The sequence below is a fragment of the Sminthopsis crassicaudata genome, chromosome 4, assembly GCF_048593235.1.
Source record: "Sminthopsis crassicaudata isolate SCR6 chromosome 4, ASM4859323v1, whole genome shotgun sequence".
In the NCBI taxonomy this organism is placed as follows: domain Eukaryota; kingdom Metazoa; phylum Chordata; class Mammalia; order Dasyuromorphia; family Dasyuridae; genus Sminthopsis; species Sminthopsis crassicaudata.
Genome location: NC_133620.1, coordinates 308,499,748 through 308,523,379, shown reverse-complemented (window position 1 = coordinate 308,523,379; position 23,632 = coordinate 308,499,748). Strand labels below are relative to the sequence as shown.

The 23,632-nt window shown below is 36.3% G+C and overlaps 1 pseudogene; it reads right to left on the bottom strand.

Moving 5' to 3' along the window:
• LOC141540772 (large ribosomal subunit protein uL4m-like) overlaps nucleotides 1-23,386 on the bottom strand; it is a 63,108-nt pseudogene extending 39,722 nt beyond the window's left edge.
• Nucleotides 23,387-23,632: the final 246 nt, after the last annotated feature.

Here is a 23,632-nt window from a genome sequence, read left to right as displayed (position 1 = left end):
TTCCTGTCAGAATGTCTCTAGCCAGCTTCAGTCTCCAGCTCCCTCTGAGCTGGCCTCCAGTATGCATGAAGGTAGATGTGGTAATGAATCAGACTCTGTCTCCAAGAGGGTGGGATTGTGGGCTTCCCAGAAGTCAATCCTAGATGTGAATCTCCCGGAAATCTGTGAGCAGGCTTTTCTTTTAGACTTGTGAATCCACTGAATCCTTGCTCAAATCTCCTTGAACTTCCCCGAAGTTCTCCCCTTGACTCACATCAGATTCTTTCCAGACTGACCTCCCCACTCAATGTTGGCTCCTTATATCCTCCCAGAGAATGGGCTTGTGGGAACTCCTTACAGAACCAATGAGCAAGCTCCTTTAAAAGTATAAACTCCTTTAAAGGTGTGAACCAAGTATATTACCTTGTAATCCTAACAATGCATAAACAAGAATATGCAAAATATATAGCATAAATTAAAGGTGATTTTGTGTATGTAGTGGGGCAAGATAGCTGTAGGATAGGAGAAACAGAAAAATCTTTATATAGTAAGTGGTCTTTGGGATTTTAAAGGAAATTGCAGATTCTAAGAAGCAAAAAGTAAAGAAAAAGTATATTCACCTAGACCTAGAAGGAAGCACTTCCTTTGATGAAATCTCTCACATCTTTCAAATTCCATTTCCAATGACATATCCTTTATGAAATCATCTATAAATCCAATTCTCTTTTCCTTACCCCAAAACCTAGTGAAAGCATTTTCTTTCTCTTCAAATTTCTTAGAAATTTACTTGGCTCTCCATGGCTAAAACAAGAGAAAGAAAACATCATGGGAAATAAAATGGATAATTTTGATTACATGAAATTAAGATGTTTTTGCAGAAATAACACGAATGAAGCTAAAACTAAAAGGAAAGCAGGAAATTGGGAAAGATTTTTATTATAATTTTTTTTTCTGTCAAAGGCCTCATTTCATTCAAATTATAAATATAAAGGCCATTCACCAATTGGTAATAATCAAAAGATGTGAACAAGAAATTTTTAGAAGAAAAAAATCATATTCTTTTGAGATACTACCTCACACATATTGGCTAACATGACAGAAAGGGAAAATAATAAATGCAAGGGGTGTATGTAGAAAAATAATGGCATAGATACACCATTAGTAAGGTTTTAAACTAATGTCCAACCAATGTGAAAAAAAAAAAAATTGGAACCATATCCAAAGAACTATCAAACAGTGCATACTCCTTGATACCATTATTAAGTATGTATTCCCCAAAGAGATCATAGAAAAATACCTATTTATACAAAAATATTCATAGCAACCTTTTTATGTGCTGGCAAAGAATTGGAAACCAAGAGGATGCCCATTAATTGGGAAGTTATTAAACAAATTGTGATGAAAAATTATTGTGCTGAAATACCATTGTGCTCTAATAAATGATGAGTGAGATGGCTTCAGAAAAACTGGACTTTTTATATGAATTGATGCAAACTGAAGTTAGGAGAAGTAGAACATTGTTACAGAAAGCAATAGCAATATTATGATGATGATTAACTAGATGATTAATTTGCTATTTTGTCAAGATAATTCCAAAGGACACAAGATGAAAAATGTTATTGATTTCCAGCAAGTGAATTAATGGATTGAAGCATAATTTTTTCACTATTTTTCTTCTTTTTTATTTTTGTCTCTGTGCTTCCTTTTGCAACAAAGCTCATATGGAAATATGTTTTGTGTGACTTCATATGTATAATTGATATATTGCTTGCCTTTTTAAGGGTTAAGGGAGAAATGGAAGGGAGTGAGAATTTAAAATCCAAAATTTTAAAAATTAATGTTATATATTTTAAAAATATAATTGGGAAATAGTTAATGAAATAAAAACATTTTGAAAATAAATTCTTGTTGAATTGAATTATGGATTCCCTCTCTGTTACACTGCCACTGACTAGGGTAAGAGTCAATCCTATATCATCATACTTGATATACTGATGAAGTTGGATATCTCACTAGTCTAATTGTTGGAGTATTTCTCCTGAAATACTATATGATAAAGTGGTCATATCTATATATAATAACTATATCTACACATAAACATGCACATACATACAGAGAGACATGTATATGCGCATATATGGGGCAGCTAGGTGACAGTACATAAAACACAAGACAGGAAAATCTGAGTTCAAATCTGACCTCAGACACTTATTAGTTTGTGTGACCCTGGGCAAATTACTTAATCATGTTTCCTTAGCTTCCTCTTCTGTAAAATAAGCTGTAATAGGGAAATCACTCCAGTATTTTTGCCAGCCCCCCCCCCAAAAAAAAACCCCAAATCAAATGGAGTCACAAAGAGCCTGAAAATATACAACATAGCATACTATGTGGATATGTTCATATACCCATAAATATATATGCATAAATGTATCGTTTCTCCACAGCAAGCATATATTTTCCTCAAGAGCAGGGAAAAATCTTATGTTTTGATGCGTGATAACACTATTCCATCCTCCCTACCTTTTTCTGTCAATAGAATTCTAGAAGCCCAGCCTATGTGTACTCCGAAATATCAACCAAGAGCCAAATTTTAATTTATAGGCATAGAAATTTCTATTTTCTAGATAAAATAAATATATTATACTTCCGGTAACTGGAAGAAACTATAATCATATTCAGGAGAAACTACACTCATATTTTTTCCCTGAGGTATTCTGAGAAAGATTTAATTTCTTTTTACAGCTTGTTTTCTAATTGACTGGCTATTAAGTCACAAGCTTCATCACATGATATAGCCTCAATATTACTTCTTTATTAATTTTCTAGAACCTTTGAAAAAATTTAATTTCTGAATATGTCTTGATGAGTAGATGAGGAATAGTAGTACCCCAGAAGACCTTGTGAAAATTCAGGAATATTCACTGGGGTCATGACAGTTTAAGGATCCCATACAGGGTCAAGAAAGATCAGTAGAATTCCTGTTAAAATATACTCAACATAAATTTGCTTCTCTTTCTGAATACAGTATAGTCCTGCTCCTTAATAGCCATGTGACTTTGGCTTAGTTTTTATATATTTAAAAGGAAGGAGTTAGATTAGACAGTTTAGATTAGTTTAGATTAGATTAGATATTTTATCATCATCCTAAAGTTTCCCTAATGAGAATAACAACATTTACTTATATATTTATTCAGCTAATCCTAACACTTGTTTGTTGTTTGGATTATACTTCCAGTTGTCCTTTATGTCCATTTGTGTCAATAGTGACCATTTAGGAGGGCACAGTATTTTTAAACTGGGCTTTCTTGATTTGTCTATGAGGGAAGATAATGGTCATGGTGGAGGTTGGTATTTGACTTGCCTGGCATATGCTGCCTCTCATTGAGGACCTATTGTTATTTCAATCAAATTGACTTACTTTCCCCTCTGGTGGTAATTTTTGGACATTTATGGGTAGTTGTAAGAGGAAATAAAAGGTGAAAGGAAATAAAAGGTTCCTTCTGAAAAGTGAAAAATTGCTCTCCTTGATGGTGAAGGTGAGGATGTGCAGGTTGGAAGCAGGATGATGAAGATCGATACTGCTATTTCTTATGTATAGGGAACTTGTTAATCAACTTAGATTTTTATGTTTTGTTTTTGTTTTTGTTTTTCCTGAGGCTGGGGTTAAGTGACTTGCCCAGGGTCACACAGCTAGGAAATGTTAAGTGTCTGAGAGCAGATTTGAACTCCTGAATTCAAGGCCGGTGCTCTATCCACTGTGCCATCTAGCTGCCCCAATCAACTTAGATTTTTAAAAGAAATATAAAGAAAATGGAAGTAGCAATTATAAATACAAAAAAATATAATTTTTAAAGAGTAGTGCTGAGAACTGAGACTTATCTCTTAGGAAAATGAAGCTTACAAAATAGTAGAATTATATTGGGAAAATAGAAGGATCAAAGAAAGAATAGGATCATTGTTCAAGGGGAATAGAAAAGTGATAATGTTTGAAAAAAGGTGGAGCTGTTAAGCTCTTATTTTGCTTCTTTTTTTCACCACTGTAGAGAAAGATCTTAGGACATGAGTGGTCAGAACAAAAATGGCTAATACCTATTTGCAGTTCTAGGTAAGATAGTACCTTACTACTCTTGATGAATTTAAGATGCTAGGGACAGAAGCACAAAATCTTAGGATACTAAAAGTATTTATAGATTTCATTACTGGGCTTAATGTTATTAATCTTTGAAAGATCACTTAAATCTTAAATTATCTGGAAGACTTGGAAAAGGACAAATGTATTGATTTTAAAAAGAGGAAAAGAGACAGGAATCTATACTTACAAATCTGTGTCTATAGCTTTAATTCCTGACGTAATTCTAGAACATAGAACTTATCAACATTTGTTAAGCAATAATTATATGCCAGGCATTGTGATAAGCATTGAGAATTCAAATTTTAAAAATGAAATACTCCTTTCTCTCAAGGAACTTACATTCTAAAGAGGAAACAATTATGTATACATACATGTGTGTATGTATACACATATATACATATATGTGTATACATATCAGCACATGTGTTGATCCCTTAACTTGCTCATAGTGTCTCTCACCATAAAAGATGCTAAGGAACAGATAGCATCTCTTTCCATGGAGGATATTAGGGACCTGCTTCCAGGAGAATACTGATGACATGTAAGGGAAAAACCTTAGAGCATGTGTAAATATTTTATAACTGTTTTTTTTTTTTTTTTTTTTTTTGTTTTTTGGTCAGTGAAGAAAGTTTCTTTGTCTGAAGATTCATTCAAAAAGTGCACTATATAAGTATCAACCTTTATTCTTTAGCCTGCTTAGTTGGAGATCAATGACAGTGAGGGAAATAGTCTGTAACCTTGTGAATTCAAAAGGTCCAGAGACTTCTTAGCATCCCATTGTTCCAGAGTCCAGCTTTATAGTCAGGTGCAACATCATTTATGCCCCCAGTGTATGAAGGAAATGAAGCTTCTCTCAGCATCCCAGCATTTTAGAATCTAGCTTTATCAGCCAGAAGACTGAGTAGTGCCCTTTGAGACCCAATCTATACAAAGGTAAGAAAGAGGCTTATCTACCAGTTATACCACATTTGAACATGATGGGAATAATGCTACATAGGAATTAAGATTTACTTCATAGCCCCAGGAGACATAGGGAACTATATCCCCAAGGCACTGGGTGTATGTATGGTGGGGTGTTTGTATGTTTGTTTTTGCTTTGAAACTTTTTGCTTTGAAACTTTTGAAAACACTAATTTGTTATTAAATGGAATTTTGCTAGTCACTGGCCCCCTAACAAAAAACTCAGCCTGTGGAAATTTGAGATAAATTAATGGAGAGAGAGGCCTCACTCAGTTCTTTAAAGATACCCTATCACACTAGGGAAGGGTAAAGGTAATAGTGAAGTCCAAGAGAGTGGATTGAGTGTATCTATTACATACAGAATTAATATAAAACAAAATAAATGTTGTAAGAAAGTTTAATGAAAATCTAGAAGAAAAAGCAATGATTACAAATAGCTAATCTGACTTTATGAAGTATAGGTCCTTCCCTCCTTCATCCCTCCCTCTCTCCTTTCTGCTTCTTTCCTCCCTTCCTCCTTCCCTTCTTCCCTCCCTCTCTCTTCCTCCCCTCCTTCCCTCCCTCTCTTCCTATCTCCTTCCCTTCCTCTGTCCCTCCCTTCCTCCCTCCCCTCCTTCTTTTCCTTTCTTCCTCCCTCCCTCTCTCCCTTCTTCCGTCCCTCTTTCCCTCCCTCTCTCCTTCCCTTCCTCCTTTCCTTCCTCTCTTCCTCCCTCCTTCTCTCTCTCCTCCCTCCCTCTCTCCCTCCTTCCTTCCCTCTCTCTCTCTCCCTTCCTCTGTCTTCCTCCCTCTCTCCTTCCCTTCCTCTCTTCCTCCCTCCCTCCCTCCCTCCCTTCCTTCCTCCCTCCCTTCCTTCCTTCCTTCCTTCCTTCCTTCCTTCCTTCCTTCCTTCCTTCCTTCCTTCCTTCCTTCCTTCCTTCCTTCCTTCATTCTCTTTGAAATTTTCTTTTCTTTGTTGTTCCTGTTCTTTTCCCCTCCCTTGTTCTTCTTTCCTTCCTTCCCTCTTTCCCTCTTTCCTTTTTTTCTTTTTCTTTTAGTTTTTTTTTTTCTTAGAGAGTTACCAGAATAATAGATGAGGGAAAGCATTTCTCCAGATTTACCTAGAGAGGAGTAACCTTGTATTCTTTAGCACTTTTTATTGAATAGTTGGATAAATACATAGGCTCTATGCTTGTCATTTTCAGTTGACATAAAGCATAAAGCTAAAAAGAATATGAAGCAAATTGGATGACTGTCAGGACACAAAAATTTGGCAGGCTAGTAAAATGGGCTGGATATAAAATAATGAAATTTAATTAAGATAAATATAGTGTAACATAAGTTTAAAAAAAAACAACAACAACTTTCCATTACAAAATGGGAAAGGAGTGGCCAGACTAGGAGTAACTAGAAAAGGAGTAGCAAAATATCTGAAAAATACTTATCTGTTCAGTCAAGAGTATGCAGCACAGGGATAAAAACCCAGCCTAATGCAATCTTAGACTGTGTTAAAAGAGGCATCATGGTTGGGGAGTTGATAATCCTGTTACATTTTTCCTAATCAAGACATATCTGAAAAGTCTTGCAAAGTTTTGGGCCACACAGGTTGAAATAATCTAGAAGATTGTTTTGGGATGGTGTATGGCCTTGAAATCATCTGTACAGGGGTATGAAGGGCCTTTGAATCATATTATATGTAGTTTGCTGGATGGAAATGGAAATGTTTGGCAAAAGCTGTGGATAATTACTGGTCTAGGTGGAAGAGTTGAAATACTCCTTTTCCTCTATGACCACTTTGAAGCTATCCCCCTACCACTCTTTTGTGGTTCACAAAATCTCTATCCAGTACCTCGTAAAATCCTAGTAGCTATTGCCTACAGACAGCAAGGTACTCCCTTCATTTTTTCAATTAGTTAGGTAACTGGGTCACAGTCTCTCTTCTTCCCCAAACCTGCCTCCATTATAAGAGAATTAATACATATTATCTCAAAAATCTCTTACTTCTTCAACTTACTCATTTCTAACTACTCCTTCCCCCCTTTCAATCATATACAAAGATAGTCTTGATCTTGTTGACACTCAGAAAAGCACCAGTTTTGTGGTCTTGAATTCTGAAATTCCCCTAACTCATCATAATCTATTGTCATACTACCTCTTCCTCTCCCATGCACCATCAAAGTGTTCATGGTATTATCTTTCCCACACCATTATTTCCAATCCCTTGGACCCTTAATTCTTTCTCACACTCACATCATCTCATACACTAACTACACTCTCCTTTTATGATTTTGATTGGTTCACCTCCCCGAATTCCTCTTCATTTGAGTCCTTTGCCTCTTTATATCACTCTTTATACCCTACCAAGCCTTAGCCTTGTATCACACTCAATATCTACTGCTTCTGTACATTGCTGAACAATGATGGAGAGAATCTATCAACTGAATCAACCACAAGTTTTTCCCTTCGACTGGTCCTTTCTGCTGCTAAGCAATCCTTTTACTTATCACTAATTAAGTCAGTATTCTCATCCCTCCTCAAAGTTAATATAACACTATCTCCTGTGATCATTTCATCTGAGACCTAATCTCATCTCATCTTGACCTCAAATTGAGGCTTTTTACTGAGTTTCTTATTCACTCTTCATTTTCTATCCTCTAGATACCTTTCACCACTTTCTTATTTATTTATTTTATTATTATTATTATAGCTTTTTATTTACAAAACATATGCATGGGTAATTTTTCAACACTGACCCTTGCAAAACTTTGTGTTCCAACTTCCCCCCACCTCCTCCCCTAGATAGCAGGTAGTCCAATACATGTTAAATATGTTAAAGTATATGCTAAATCCAATATATGTATATATATTTATATAGTTATCTTGCTGCACAAGAAAAATTGGATCTAGAAAGAAAGAAAAAAAAATGAGAAGGAAAACAAATGCAAGTAAACAATAACAGAAAGAGTGAAAATGCTATGTTGTCCATGCTCATTTCCCATAGTTCTCTCTTTGGGTGTTTCTGACTTTCTTCATTTATTAAACAATTGGAACTGTTTTGAATCATCTCATTATTGAAGAGAGCCACATCCATCAGAATTGACCATTGTATAATTTTTTTTAATTTTAAATTTTTATTAAATTATATAGTTGTATATTTTTTCCAAATACATGCAAAGATAATTTTTAATATTTTTATTAATTTTATATTTATAACTTTTTTTTGACAATACATATGCATAGGTAATTTTTTTTTTTTTACAACATTATCCCTTGTACTCTCTTCTGTTCTCAATTTTTCCCCTCCTTCCCTCCACCCCCTCCTCTAGATGGCAGGCATTCCCATACATATTAAATAGCTTATAGTATCATTGTATAATTTTGTTGTTGCCATGTATAATGATCTCCTGGTTCTGCTCATTTCATTTAGCATCAATTCATGGTCTCTGAATTCAGGCCTTTCTGAAAACATCCTGTTGATCATTTCTTACAAAACAATAATATTCCATAACATTCATATACCACAATTTATTCAGCCATTCTCCAATTGATGGGCATCCATTCAATTTCCAATTTCTAGCCACTATAAAAAGGGCTGCCACAAACATTTTTGCACATGCCACCACTACTTTCTCCTTCACTCATCTCACATTATAAGACATTCTTTCTTGTCAGGTCAAACCCTGCACAAGAGATCTCATTCTATCACATTTTCTCTAAAGATTGCTCCTTCTATTTTCCACATTTTCTCATTTATCTTCCATTTCCCCCTATCAGCTTTCTATTCAACACAATTATTTCTTTGTCCCTCCCATCCTCAAAAAATTTACATTTGACCTCTCCATCCCTGCTGTTATCCCATGTCTCTCCTCCCCTTTGTGGGTAAATGTGAGGAAACCTACAGTAGGTGATTCTACTTCCTCTTCTCTTCCTATCTTTTTAACTCTTTTCAGTATGGCTTCTGACCTTATCATTTAACCAAAACTGCTATTTCCAACACTATCAATGATTTCTTAATTGCCAAATCCAGTAGTTCCATGGGCATACAACTACAAGGTCAGCACAATAGTTCTATAGACTTTCAATTGATAGTCTAAAACCTCTTCTCTCCCACATTTTGCTTTGGAGCCTCCCAAACACTGAACTAGCTCTGGCAATGTATGTTTCAACCTCATTATCTCTAGAAAAAATACTAGCTTATCCACAGCATTCAAAACTTCTCCATTTGCTATAACTGAGGTTTCACTTATGGATGATGACACAATATCTGTGTTTTCTTGGTGTTAACTATTAAGTCAAAATTTGCACAAACATCAGAAAATCTATCCATACTTTTGTTGTGTAAACTGGACAGTATACCAGTTCCATGCCAGGAAAACAATTACATCCATTTGAATTGTCTTAGAAAGATTCTGAAGATCATGACAGGATCCTTTTTCGAACTAAACTGCCAAGCATTCCAACTCTACTAGAGAAAGCACAACTCTATTGGGCTGACTAGATTGTTTGAATGATAAATGTATGCTTGCCAAAAGACTATTTTATGGAAAACTCATATAGGGCAAGCACTTACATGGTAGTCTGAAAAGGCTACTCTCAAGGTCTCTCTTAAGAATTGTAAAGCATTCAAGATGCTCAAAGTTAGAGAATCCATTCCAAATATTCATATGGACTATTTTGCTCAACCTGTGGCAGAAAATTCTGAGCTCATATTGATCTCATTCATATTCAGAAGCACTGTAACTTGACTCCAATATAATTATGTCATTTTGATCCTCTTTGAGAACAAAAGAAAACCATGAATCAGTCAAATGTAATAGCTTTTTCTCAATCCTCATTCTTTTTGACCTCTCTCTAATCTTTGACACTATCTCCCTCTAGGCTTTTCAGATACTATTCTATCTATCCAACCACTCCTTTGTAGATGTCTTTCATTTCATGTTTTCTAATTTCAAGTGTCCCATAAATTTTTGTCCTGGGCCCTCATATTCTCTTTCAATATTATTTCACTTAATCATCTCTATGTTAATGATTCTCTAATTTATTTATCCATTTATAACCTCTTTGCTGACCTCTAGTCTCAAATGTCCAACTGGACATCTTCAGTGTAATACCTCATAGACATGTTAAACTCAATACATCCAAAACTGAACTTATTCCTTTCCCTTCCAACCACTTCCCCCTTCCAAATTTTGCTTTTAATATTGAGGGTACTACTGTTCTCTCAGATTAACAACCTAGGTATCAATCTCATCTCCTCATTTATTTTTCTACTCATATCCAATTTCTTGCATTTTCAACATTTTTCTTGAATAAACCCCCTTCTCTCCTCTGATATTTTCAATACTTTGGTTCAAGTCTTATTTCCTTATGCCTGGACTATTGCAGTAGCTGTCTAACTTGTTCTGGCTCCTCGAAATCTTTCCCCATTCCAATTTATCTTTTACTCAGCTATTACAAGTTATATTCCTAAATATATTATTATAAATAAATATTTCTTATCGTGTCATACCCTTCTTAATAAACCCCAGTGCTTCTCTATTACCTACAGAATAAAATATAACACTACCTTCCTGGCTTCTTACACTTTATACACCTTCCCCTCACTTTTCAATTAGTGACACTGGCCTCCTTGCAGTTTCTTGAATTAGACTCTATCAAAATTGACTTTAATTTATAAGAAATCAAGCCATTCTCCAACTTATAAATGGTCAAAGGATATGAACAGACAACTTTCAGATGATGAAATTAAAACTATTTCCACTCATATGAAAGAGTGTTCCAAATCACTATTGATCAGAGAAATGCAAATTAAGACAACTCTGAGATACCACTATACACCTGTCAGATTGGCTAAGATGACAGGAACAAATAATGATGAATGTTGGAGGGGCTGTGGGAAAACTGGGACACTGATGCATTGTTGGTGGAGTTGTGAACGAATCCAACCATTCTGGAGAGCAATCTGGAATTATGCCCCAAAAGTTATCAAAATGTGCATACCCTTTGATCCAGCAGTGCTACTACTGGGCTTATTAATTATATAATTAATATTTGATCCAGCAGTGATACTACTGGGCTTATTAATTATATAATTATTATTAAGGAAATACTAAAGAAGGGAAAGGGACTTGTATGTCCTAAAATGTTTGTGGCAGCTCTTTTTGTAGTTTCTAAACTGGAAAATGAATGGATGTCCATCAACTGGAGAATGGTTGGGTAAATTATGGTATATGAAGGCTATGGAATATTATTGTTCTGTAGGAAATGACCCAACAGGAGGAATACAGAGAGGTTTGGAGAGACTTACATCATGATGTTGAGTGAAATGAGCAGAACCAGGAGATCATTATATACTTCAACAATGATACTGCATGAGGATGTATTCTGATGGAAGTGAATATCTTCAACATAGAGAAGAGCTAATCCAATTCCAATTGATCAATGATGGACAGAATCAGCTACACCCAGAAAAGGAACACTGGGAAATGAGTGTAAACTGTGATCTTTTTTTTGTTTGCTTTTCTTCCCAGATTACAATTCCAAATACAATTCTTCCTTTGCAACAACAACAACAAAATTCAGTTCTTCACATATATATTGTACCTAGAATATACTATAAGATATTTAATATGTATGGGAATGCCTTCCATCTAGGGTGGAGGGAAGGAGGGGAAAAATTCGGAACAGAAGGGAGTAAAAAAAAAATTACCTATGCATACGTACTGTCAAAAAATGTTATAATTATAAAATTAATAAAAAAATTTAACCATAAAAAAAAGAATTAGACTCTATCTCCTTATTTGGAGCAATTTTTTACTAGCTATCTTTTATGCGTGAAATGTTCTCTTTTCTCTTCACCAACCTTTGGCTTCTTTAGTTCCTTTTAAGTCCCAGCTAAAATCCCATTCTTTACAGGAAACCTTATTAATAGTGCTTTCCTTCTGTTGGTGATTTCCTATTTAGCCTTTTAAAAATTTGTTTTACATATTGTTTTCATGTTATCTACCTCCATTTGATTGTGAGTTCTTCAAGGTTGCCTTTCTTTGTATTATTAGTACTTAGTACAGTGCCTAGTACATAATAAGTACTTTAAAAATATTTATTAACTGACTCCAGAGAATGGAGGAACTCACCAATGATGGGTCAAAGGGAATAGCTACCTACTATGATGCTAACACTTCACACATATTTCATATGATCCTTACAATGACACTATGAGATAGTGTTGTTATCATCCTCATTTTATAGTTGAAGAAATTTAAGACAAACAGGTTAAGTAACTTGTTGAAGGTTACACAGTAAATGCTGAAGCTGAATTTGAACTCAGGTCTCTCTAACCCCAGACCCAGAACTTTTATGGATTGTGAATGGAGAACTCATCAATGAAAGAAAGGTGCCATTGTTAACAGAGGTAAGAACACAGTTGAAGAACTATTGTGACTTTCCCTTCCTCATTTCATGATTTTGATCAAAGAATTTATAATTATTTGTGGGATTCATCAAAGAAGCATTTTTAATCCAAGTTTTCTTTAAATTTAAATTTAAATTTAAATCTCTACATCCCCTTCTAACTATGAGAGTTTGATTTTATGGCCTACTATTGTGTTGGATAACAATATATTGCTTGACAAATAGGTTTCCATTGCTACATTTCTTCAATTTTTTAAAGTGACTTCTAAATTTGAATATCATGTAAATTCATCATGAAACCTAGCTTGACATCTAGGAGGCACAATCCTTTTCACATATTTCATATTATTCTAGAGATGATGGAATCTAAGGTCAAAGGAACCAAGCTCAGTTAACACTTTCATGTGAAAGTATATCTGCAGAAACCCTAAAGTCTGGCTAAAGCTAATATTTAGCCTTTGGAATTTAAGAATAAACCAAAAGGAAAATTAATGAGTTTGCCATTCATTCTTCCCTGCTGGACATTATCAGAATTTGACTGTTAGACATAACATATATACAGTGAGGTGAAAGGAAGGAAAAGAACTGAATTCACTTATTAGTGTGAGTTGGAATATTTCCAGTGACAAAACATATTACTGTTGAATTTTAGTCTCTGTGAAAGCCAACTTTAGTTAGCAGGATCTAGTGGGTCATTTTTCCCCAGTCTGATCTTTTGCTAATGACTGAAGGGAGATAGCTTTACTGAACTGATTTTGTTACTGAGCCCATCTTTCTTTCTCTCCTACCTGACAAGTCTGCCACAGTATACTTTCCTCTTGAGGTCAGCTTTATAGAATCATCCAGTCACTTGACAAACATTAAGTGCCAACCAACTATGTGCAAAATACAAATATAAATAAGTTTTCACAGACCTTACCAACTTGTTGGGGAAACCAGGAAAGAGGTACAAACAATGAAAACACCATGCAGAATGTAATAAATAACATAAGAAATATGCCAGGAAACTGCTAGGAGCTTTGGAGGAGGGAGACGTGATATTCATTTGGAAGCTAATAGAAGGGTTAATGAAAGAATGGTTAATCTGAGCTAAACCTTTAATAATGGATGAAAAGAAAATAAATAACAATGTAGATGAAATTAGAAGTATCTGATCAATATTTTCTTGAGATTTTGATGAGTAAAGGAGGGATATGGGAATAAGGCATTAAAAGTATATTGAGGGGGCAGCTAGGTGGCACAGTGGATAGAGCACCAGCCTTGAATTCAGGAGGACCTGAGTTCAAATCTGGTCTCAGACACTTAACACTTCCTAGCTGTGTGACCCTGGGCAAGTTACTTAACCCCAGCCTCAGAAAAAGGGGAAAAAAAGATAAAAAAAGTATATTGAGACTAGATTGTAGAAGGTCTTGAATGACACTGCCATATTGAAAGTTTTTGTATAGTGCAGGAGAAGACTTCTTACTCGGTGTGTAGAATGTAGAGATTCTGTCCATCAATAGTATAAAGTCCAATAGTCCTAACACAATAGTATAGGTTGAAATGAAAAACTAGGTCAGTTAAACTAGAATTATCTATGGAAGAGGTGATGATGAATTGATTTCAATTTCTTTACAAATTGAAAGGGTTTTCCTCTCCAACAATATTTCTGTCTCTTTAGCTAGACTTATTTGCACATTTCTTTAGCTAATGAAATAAATCTGATTTCTAGGCAGAGTGAGTATAAAAGTATAAAAGTCTGTTCCAGTGAATCAATATTTAGTCAGCTTTGCTGCTATTTCTGCTTTGAATTTGTACTCTTGTTCTAATAACTGGGTTGTTCTAATAACTTGTAACCAAGTTCTGCTTAGTTTAATGGTTATATCAGATGTTTTTCCTTTATATAAAGGAGTTGGGTATACCTTAAGGAGATGTTCATTTCTCTGACCTCCATCAAGATTATCTACATAAATTATTGGCTCCCCTTGCAAGAACACATACTTACAAAGTTTGAAACATAAACAGTTTTATTTTTAAGTTAATAAAATGGACAGGGCTTGTAGCTGAACCCAGAAAAAGTAACTATACCTACCTCAGTAATTCTTTTCTACAGGTCTATGTAGTCTTCATTACTCACAATATTAGGAGCCTTCCTTTGTATGTCATTTGGGATGGCTCTTTGATGTTGTAATTTCTCTTCTTTATTTTTCCATCTGTATCACATTGAATGTTTCTTGAATTCTCCTTTGGTCGCTATTCTCCACCAATGGTACTCAACTGCTATAGCTGGCCTTTATCCCAGAGATGTTAATTAATCCTTTTATAGTGACTGTTTTCAATTGCTTTTTCTAGAAGGTGTAATTACTTCTTTCTCTTATTTTATTACTTGGCCTTTGCTCCTCCTCCTGGTTTAGCTTTACTCCAGAAGATAGTCATCATCTATGTTAATTTTTAAGCAAGTTCTGCTTGCCACATTGCAAAGTTCTACTTTTCTCTAGCAGATGGTTCTTGACCTTCATTTGATAATCATTCTCTTCACTAGCTCTTCCATTTGTATATCTCCCAAAATGTGGAAGAGATTTAGTTTCCCCAAATTTGTAACTTAATCTGGTAACTAGACTTCTGCCTTGCTCCCCAGTCCTAAGACCCTACATTACCCCCATTTGTCAATTTATTCACTCTGTTTCCTATTTTCTGGAATTCAGTGCTTTTCAAATATGTAGCAGTCATTCTCTTTCCTAGGGGACTAGCTCACCAATCTGTTTTTTATGGATCCTATTTTTGAGAGTTCATTATATAATTAAAAATACAAACCTTTTAATCTTAAATCCTCTTTTGCATCTAGTTCTAGCACACAAGCTTCTTTGGTAGATTTATTGAAAGGAGAGATTGTCTTTCCTAAATTGTCTAAATGAGGAATACATCATGATGAATCAGGGCTATTTCTTTCCTCTCTCCCAGTAATAAGATCTTTAACTTGCAGCAGGATTCTTTCTTCCCTCAATTTATTCTTGTTATTCAGGGGAATATAATTTCTCTCTTTACATTTCTCCTTTCTTCTCACCTGTTTCTCAGGGTAGTTCTGCCAGGCTATTAAACTTTTTCAGAGGCTTCTTTGAGAAAGATCTTTAAAACATTTGACAGGTAACATGATATAATGACGGGAATACTGGAATTATAATAAAAAAGATTGGGGTTTGAATTCTATTTTTGATGCTTACTAGGTGATTAGTTATAAGTAAACCACTTAACCTTCCTGAGCCTCAGTTTTCTCATCTGGAAATTCAGGATAATTAGATGTACATTACCTACCTCACAGGCTTTCTGTGAAGTACAAATGAGGTAATGTATTAAAAATGTTAAGCAGAAATGCTACAGAATGTTAAGTTATTAAAAATGTTAAGCAGAATGTTAAGCATGTTATTATATTATATAATAAGTTATTAAGTTATTAAAAATGTTAAGCAGAAATGCTACAGAAATGACAGTATTAATATTATTGATGGACAGAAGAAAGGTGTCTAAGAATAAAGAATTGCCTCAATAAAATGAGTATAATAACAAATTGTCACCAGGCAAAGGGAAATAAAGAGAGTTTGCCTTGTCCTAAAGGGCTCCTAAATCTTTCCCTACAAGAAGTCTGATTTAAATCCTAGAGGAGTCTCTCCTTATATTCTCTAAGACTTTTACATTTTACTCCAGAACTTTGTTTATAGTTCATATCTTCCTCAAAAGGGAATGTAGGTCTTCCTCAAAGTGCAATGTAGGTCAGGCATAACTCAACTATATACTACTTATAGTATAACTATACTTATATAACTTATATAACTACTTATTCCATCTACATCTTCCCTGTTCTCATAATTGAAAGGCTTAAAACACAAAGAATTAATAAAAATACATCAACTAAGATTTAAAACGTGATACAGCAAATTATAAATCATTATATTCTCTATGGAAGTTGATACTTTAAAAATACATGTAGCCTCTAGTGCATGTATTAAATAGGCTTTTCACCATCACCTTGACTCAACAGCTAAAGAACTTGTTTCAAGGTTCATTTATTCTACCCAGAGAGACCAAGTATTGGCCTCATTATCCCTTGAGCTGCCTCATTAAGATAGATTGTTCTGCCACTGGGCAGATCCTTCCAGACTGTGCAGAAAAGCCACTGGACAGTGGCTGCCAGACAGGCCTGGGAAAGCTACTCTGCTACTCGGCAGTTGCTACAGGATGTTCGTTTGTGGATTTTTTTTTTTAAGGTCCAGCATCAATGTTTGGCAGGTTGATCCATTGGTCTCCTGGTTTGCTCTTCTGTGTTGCAGTCTTCCCCATTTTTCTTGACTTTCTGGATTAGGGAATGCTTCACTCTTTAGATGGACTGTTACTGTTCACTTGTCAGTTGGAGTGCTATAAAAAGTATTTTAATTTAGGCAACAGCCCTTTTGCAAAGGATTGCCAAAAGCTTCCTCCATTTATGAGTCTCTTTCCCTTTGGGAGAAAAACATGTATAAATATGTTATATACAAGGGAAAAATAGGACATGATTAGGAAAAGAAGGCACTAGAATTTAGAGAGAGAAGCAAAGTTTTCTTGCACAAATTAGCATTGTAGCTGGTATCTCAAAGAAGATAGGAGGTAGAAATAAGGTGAAAGAATTTCAATTATAGGGGTTAGTTAGTGAGAATACTCAGAATTGAGAGAGGTGTGAAATAGCAAGGACAGGGGTCCTCAAACTATGGCCCGTGGGCCAGATGTGACCCATTGAGGATGTTTATGTGGCCGGGTTATGGCAAAATCAGACCAGAAGTGACATTTGACCTAAACTCACATTAGCAGTGCACACTTCCTGCACTGGGCTGAGGTAGCAGAGTGTGAGGCTATACTGAGGTGAGGTGAGTTCCCAGGCTGGGATGTATGGTATGGGGAAGGGAGAAAGATGCAGAAGATGGAGAACTGATAGCCCGTGGCCTTATAAAGCAATGGAAGCCACCACAATAGACAGGCGGGAAGGATGTACAGTGCATGTTGCAGTACTGACTGCTATGTCACCCAGAGTGAGGCTCCTGGCTGTGGCCCTGTATCCATAGTGACCTCATGTCTGGCTGTTGTGGTCATCAGTTTTATCACTGTGTGTATGTTCTGTAGTTTCATAAAGAGATGGAATATTGCTAACATATGTCATCACCTGATAATCACTGGGGGTCTGACCTTAGTGCCCCCCCCACTTATCCTGAGAATGAAGGGGTGCAGAGCTGGTGTACTGCTTCATCCCCCTCCAGATTCTTAAGGTCTCCATACACTTGTGCAGCTTCAAGTCACATGATGACCTCCCCCATAAACCCCAATGTACGATTTGCCACTGAAGCTCATTCTGCACATACAATATATCATGCAGTTATATACATATATGCACAGTCTTACCTGCGATTATGATAAATTACAAGTGCAGCACATACAATAATGCAGCTCTGGATCATGAGAATTGATCCCAGGATTCAGAGGAAGCCAGAGCATTTGGGAGTGCCGCCTGAGTAGTGACTTGTGTGCAGTGAAGGTCTGAAGCAGGAGAGAGAGTGTGGGAAACGGAGGCATCACAGCGCAGAGGCAGCTTGGAGGAAGTTGGGCATTACAGTCTGTATATCTCTGTGTAAACAAAGTTATTGCTGGTATTTTTTTTTTTTTTGTGGCACTGTGTGTGTGTGTGTATATATATATATATATAATGTCTGTGTTCAAAGAATATAATTTGCGTCGACACAATGAAACTCAACATAAAGATAAATATGTTTGGTTGGAGACATGAGAAAAGATAAAATATTAAAACTGAAAAATACATTGCAACTCAGTAAAATATTTTTGTGAAGCAGAAGCAGCTAAATATTTCATCATTGCGAGCAAGTTTTCAAGTTGCCAAACTAATAGCACACACTGGCAGACCATTCATGGAGGGAAAATTTGTTAAAGAATGCCTTCTTTCTGTTGCCAAAGAGATGTGTCCAGAGAAGGCCAATTTATTTAGTACAGTGAATCTTTCAGGACCTACAATTACATGGATGATTGAAGAAATGGGAGACAATTTGCATCAGCATTTGCAAAACTCCACAAAAAAAATTTCATATTTTTCCTTGGCACCCAACGAAAGCAATGATGTTCATGATTCTGCACAACTTCTAATTTTTATTTGTGGGATGAATGATTATTTTGAAGTCATAGAAGAGCTTGCTGCACTGCAAAGCATCAAAGGAACAACTACAGGAGAGGATATCTATGAAAAGGTTTGCCAAACTATGAGTGGTTTGGAGCTAGACTGGGCTAAACTAGCTAGCGTGACAACTGATGGTGCCCCAAGCATGGTGGGATCTAAGAAAGGAGTAATTGCTCGCATTAACCAAGAGATGGACAAACATAACCATTCTCATCCAATAGCCATATACCGCCTCATCCACCAACAAGCGCTGTGTAGTAAATCACTGAAGTGGGACTCTGTTATGAAAATTGTGGTATCTTGTGTTAACTTCATTAGAGCTAATGCAATAAATCACAGACAATTTCAGGAATTTCTGTCTGAGCTAAACTTGAGTATGAAGATGTTCTATATCACAAAAAAAGTCCATTGGCTGTTGAGGGAGAGTTTTGAAACGTTTCTATGACTTACTTCCACAGATTACAACTTTTCTGCTTTCAAAAAACAAAGAAGTACCAGAGCTCAATGATGCAGAATAGAAATGGCACCTTGCCTTTCTGACAGATGTCACAGAGATACTCAACGATTCCAATATCCAACTTCAAGGAAAGAGGAAGCTCATCTGTGATATGTAATCACATTTTAAAGCATTTGAAGTAAAATTAGGCCTCCTCATCAAACAAGTGAAGGAGGAAAACTTCTGCCATCTCCCCACAGCTCAAAATCTGTTAGCAGAAAAAGTGTTGATTGCATTCCCAAACAAAACATGTGTGGATTCATTGGGAAAATTGCAAGGAGTTCCAATTTAGATTTAAAGAGCTTCATCTCCATGAACAGGACATACAGCTTTTCCATAACACATTTTCTATTGACATTGAAAATGTAGATACAATTTACCATCTCTGAAAGATGCATTCAATCAAGCAGCCTTCATAATTTCTATGCATCTCTCCCCTCTGAGACATATCCTCATCTCAGGAACCATGCACTCAAAATGGCAGCCATCTTTGGCAGCACTTCTGTCTGTGAACAGACTTTTTCTAGAATGAAACATTTGAAATCTCCAATCAGATCAATACTAACAGATGCACACTTGCATCACTTGTTACGATTAGCAGTGACAAATATGGACCCAGACATTGACCATCTCATTAGCCAAAAGCAGGCCCATAGTTCCCATTGAAATACTGGTAAGTTTGTTGATTTAACTTTACTTCATTTTAAATATTGTATTTGTTCCAGTTTTGTTTCTTCACTTCAAAATAAGATATATGCAGCGTGCATAGGAATTTGTTTATAGTTTTTTTGTTTTTACTATAGTCCGGCCCTCCAACAGTCTGAGAGACAGTGAACTGGTCCCCTATTTAAAAAGTGTGAGGGCCACTGAGCAAGGATTACAGTATTCCTGGATCAAGAGTACATAAAGGTGTAAGAATACTGGAAAAATAGTGTAATGATATTTTTATGAAAGGCTTTGAACTTCAAACAGTAGATTTTGATTTAATTCTTGATATGATTGGGATCCCTTGGAATTTAATGAGTATGATGGTGACATGGTCAAAGTGATACTTTAGAAAAATAACACTGGTGGCTGAATGGAGAATGGATTAAAGTTGGATGTAATTTGAGGTAGGCAGACTTACCAGCAAGTTCATGCAATAAAAATTTGAGTATGAGAAAAGGAGTGTTGCATCAGAGTGGTGGCAATATCAGAAAAGAGGAGTATATTTGAGAGATGTTGCAAAAGGGAAATTGACAGGCCTTGGCAATAAATTGCATTTGACTCTTAGATTGGTGAGTATTTGGGAAAAGGAAGATAGTAGAGACAATAATGGGGAAATTTGGAAGGTGGAGAGGTCTTTGGGGGGAAATGTAATGAGTTCTGATTCAAGTGTGCTTAAAATGTCACAACATGCAATTCAAGATATCTGAAGAGTTGGAATTTGGAATTGCAGGACTGGAGGTCCATAAAGACATGAGAGCTTAATAAGAATATTTGAGAATCATCAACATAGAGAAAATAATTAAATTAAAAATAATTAAAAAGCTGATGATATCACCAAGAGAAATATCATAGAGAGAAAAGGGACCAGGACAAAACCCTGTGGAATAATCATGGTTAATGTGACCTGAATGAAGATTCAATAAAAAAAGATGGAGGAAGAATGGAAGTAGGACAAGAAACCAGAGAGAATGATTTTCAAAAACCTAGAGAGAAAAGAATATTTAGAAAACGAGGATCAACAATGTCAAAGCTTTGGATAGAAAGTTTTAGTTGCTGCGAGGTTGGTAGTGGAATTGTTAGGAATTAAGAAGAAAGCAAGGTGAAAGGAAGTGGATTCCTGTTAGGGGACTGCAATTCTCCTGGAAAAACATGAGACCTGGAGCAAACTGAGGGTTGCAAACACCACAACATGGCCTCGAGGGCAAAGTTCCTTGTGTTCCATGCATCAGTTGTTCTGAAAAAATGGCTCTGTTCCCAGGCGAGAGCTCTGGAACTTCCTCTGTAGGATATGCAAGTTTCATCTTGCTTACCTCAGCTTATTGGTGCAGGCTTTGGAACATCCTGGTGGATGGGGATAAAAGAAGGGGAACAGAGAGGAGGAGAGAAGATGTGAACTCTTTGCTTGAACATGCATTAAAGTGCCTCCTAATCTCATCTCTACTGGTTTGTGATTCTCTTTGTTGAACATTGTGGTCGTGTCTGGATGCATACTGAAGGCAGTAAGGAGGTAAGACCCAGCTGCCTGCAGGTTTAGAACCTGACAGATTTCCTTTTTTGCAGATGTTCGTCTCAAGGATTTAATCATAAAATTAAAAAAAATAGCAAGATATTTAGTAGTCTTTTAATATTTAGAACTATAATCCAAGAAATTTAAGTTTTAGAACTAAAGATTTGTGAGTCATCAGCATATCATTGATAAAGCCAAGGGAAATAATAAGATTGTGATAAGGAAAAAGTAGATAATAAAGAAGAGGACACAAACATAAACCAACATTTCAACCTTATATCAAGGTAAGGTCAAAATGAGTTTGTGATTTATTTTATTTATTTTATGAAATGTATGCAGATATAGACAAAGTGGTTTTTATATAGACACCAACAAACACAAAGTCATTTTGGAGGGAAGGCATTAGTAGTTGGGGGATAGAGATCAGACTTCACATAGCTCTTGAGTGTTGGATTTGGAAATGAAAAATATATATGTGTGTGTATATATTTATATGTAGAAATAAATTATGTGTGGTATGTGTATATGCATGTATGCACATACATGTGTGTATGTGTTGTGAACACACACATGACATGGCATGTTTGTATGTTATTAATCTATATCTATGTGCATGGATGTGTGTAGGGGCATGTTGGTGTGTCTGCATAGTGTATGTTTGAGTATATGAAATATATGTGATGGGTGAGAGGATATGTGTGTAGAATATGCATCTGTGTGAGTGTATGTGAGTAGTTACTGTGTAACTGAATATGTGGGTATGTGTGTTATGGATAAGAAGATGTGTGCACATATGTGTGCACCCATGTGTGTCCTGTTCCTCTAGGCTGGACAGATATAAAAAAGTCACTGTCAAAGTTAGTTGGCCAAGCATGGGTCTGTGGGTTTTGTTTTCAAAATGCTCCCCCTTTCTGCTGTCTTTAAGTGAAGAGGGGCCCCTCCCTCACCTCTAGTCTACTCTATGGCTCTGCTTCCTGGGTATTCTGAGCTAGTTGCAATTGATTGGAAACTCTCAAGCTCCCAGTGTTTTCCCCTTTAAAAAAGTCTGTTTCTGTTATTCAGAGCAGAAACTGGCAGGCTTGATGACCTCCAGATTCTTTTCCAGTTCTTAATCCAGGATCTCAGCTTTGGTTTACAGGGAAGGCAGGGAGGCTTGGTAATTAAGGTATTTGAAAAGAACCCTCTTGGGAGAAAGCACTGAGACTGGCTCATCTTGGCCCCAGAGGGCACACTTAGCGGGTAGTGGTTGAAGCCAGTGGTGGACATAGGCTGGAACCAAGGAGACTTCTAACAAGAGTTCTCCAAGTGTGCAAGGAGCTATATGGGCAGATACGGTGATTACCACTATTGGTGGCCCAGCCTTGAAGTCCTACTTGTATTGCAGCAGGAGACCTGTGAGGGCCCTTGTGCCTCAGGCATTCCTCAGAGAATCAGATAAGAAGTCAGGCCCATCCTTTTGTCTCTCACTGGGAGAGACTGGGAGAACTTGCCTTCTTTCTCAGTTCTTGCCATACCAGGAACAAAGTAAATATTTCATGAATACCTCTTGAGGAGTGAAAATTCATCTTCCTCTGACCATCATGGGCTTTTTCCATTAAAAAATAACCCTAGGATGATTATCACTCAATAATTCTCTGCTTTCTGAGGCCAGCTTGCTGTTATTCTACTATCCATGGACACTGAGACCAGTCATGAGCTGGGACGGGTAGGTAGTGGTGTGTGGGAACATGGATGCACCATCTTGACACAGTGGAAGGATACTGGAATTTGGGGTCCAAAAACGTCAGTTTAAATCTCCCTGTTGCCCATGACATTTGTGATCTCAGGCAAGCGATTTCACTTTGCCGAGTCTCAATGTTCTCGCCCTCATCAGCTGAAAGAGCGGGTTGGATGAAGTGGCCTCTGAGGCCATTTCCTGTCATAGATCTTTATTGCCATATCAGATTGAACTCCTGTCACCATGGCATGGCGGAAAGGGGACTGGAAGTGAAATTTAGAAGTTCTTGTTGTTATTCGTGTGGGACTCTCCATGGTCCTGTTGAGATTTTCTTTTCTTTTAATAGCTTTTTATTTACAATATATATGCATGGGCAATTTTTCAGCAAATTTGTTCCAATTTTCCCCCTCCTTCCCCCCACATCCTCTCCCAGATGGCAGTGTTAAACATATTAAAGTTTATGTTAAATACAATATATGTATACATGTCCATACAGTTATTTTGCTGCACAAGAAGAATCGGACTTTGAAATAATGTACAATTTATCTGTGAAGGAAATA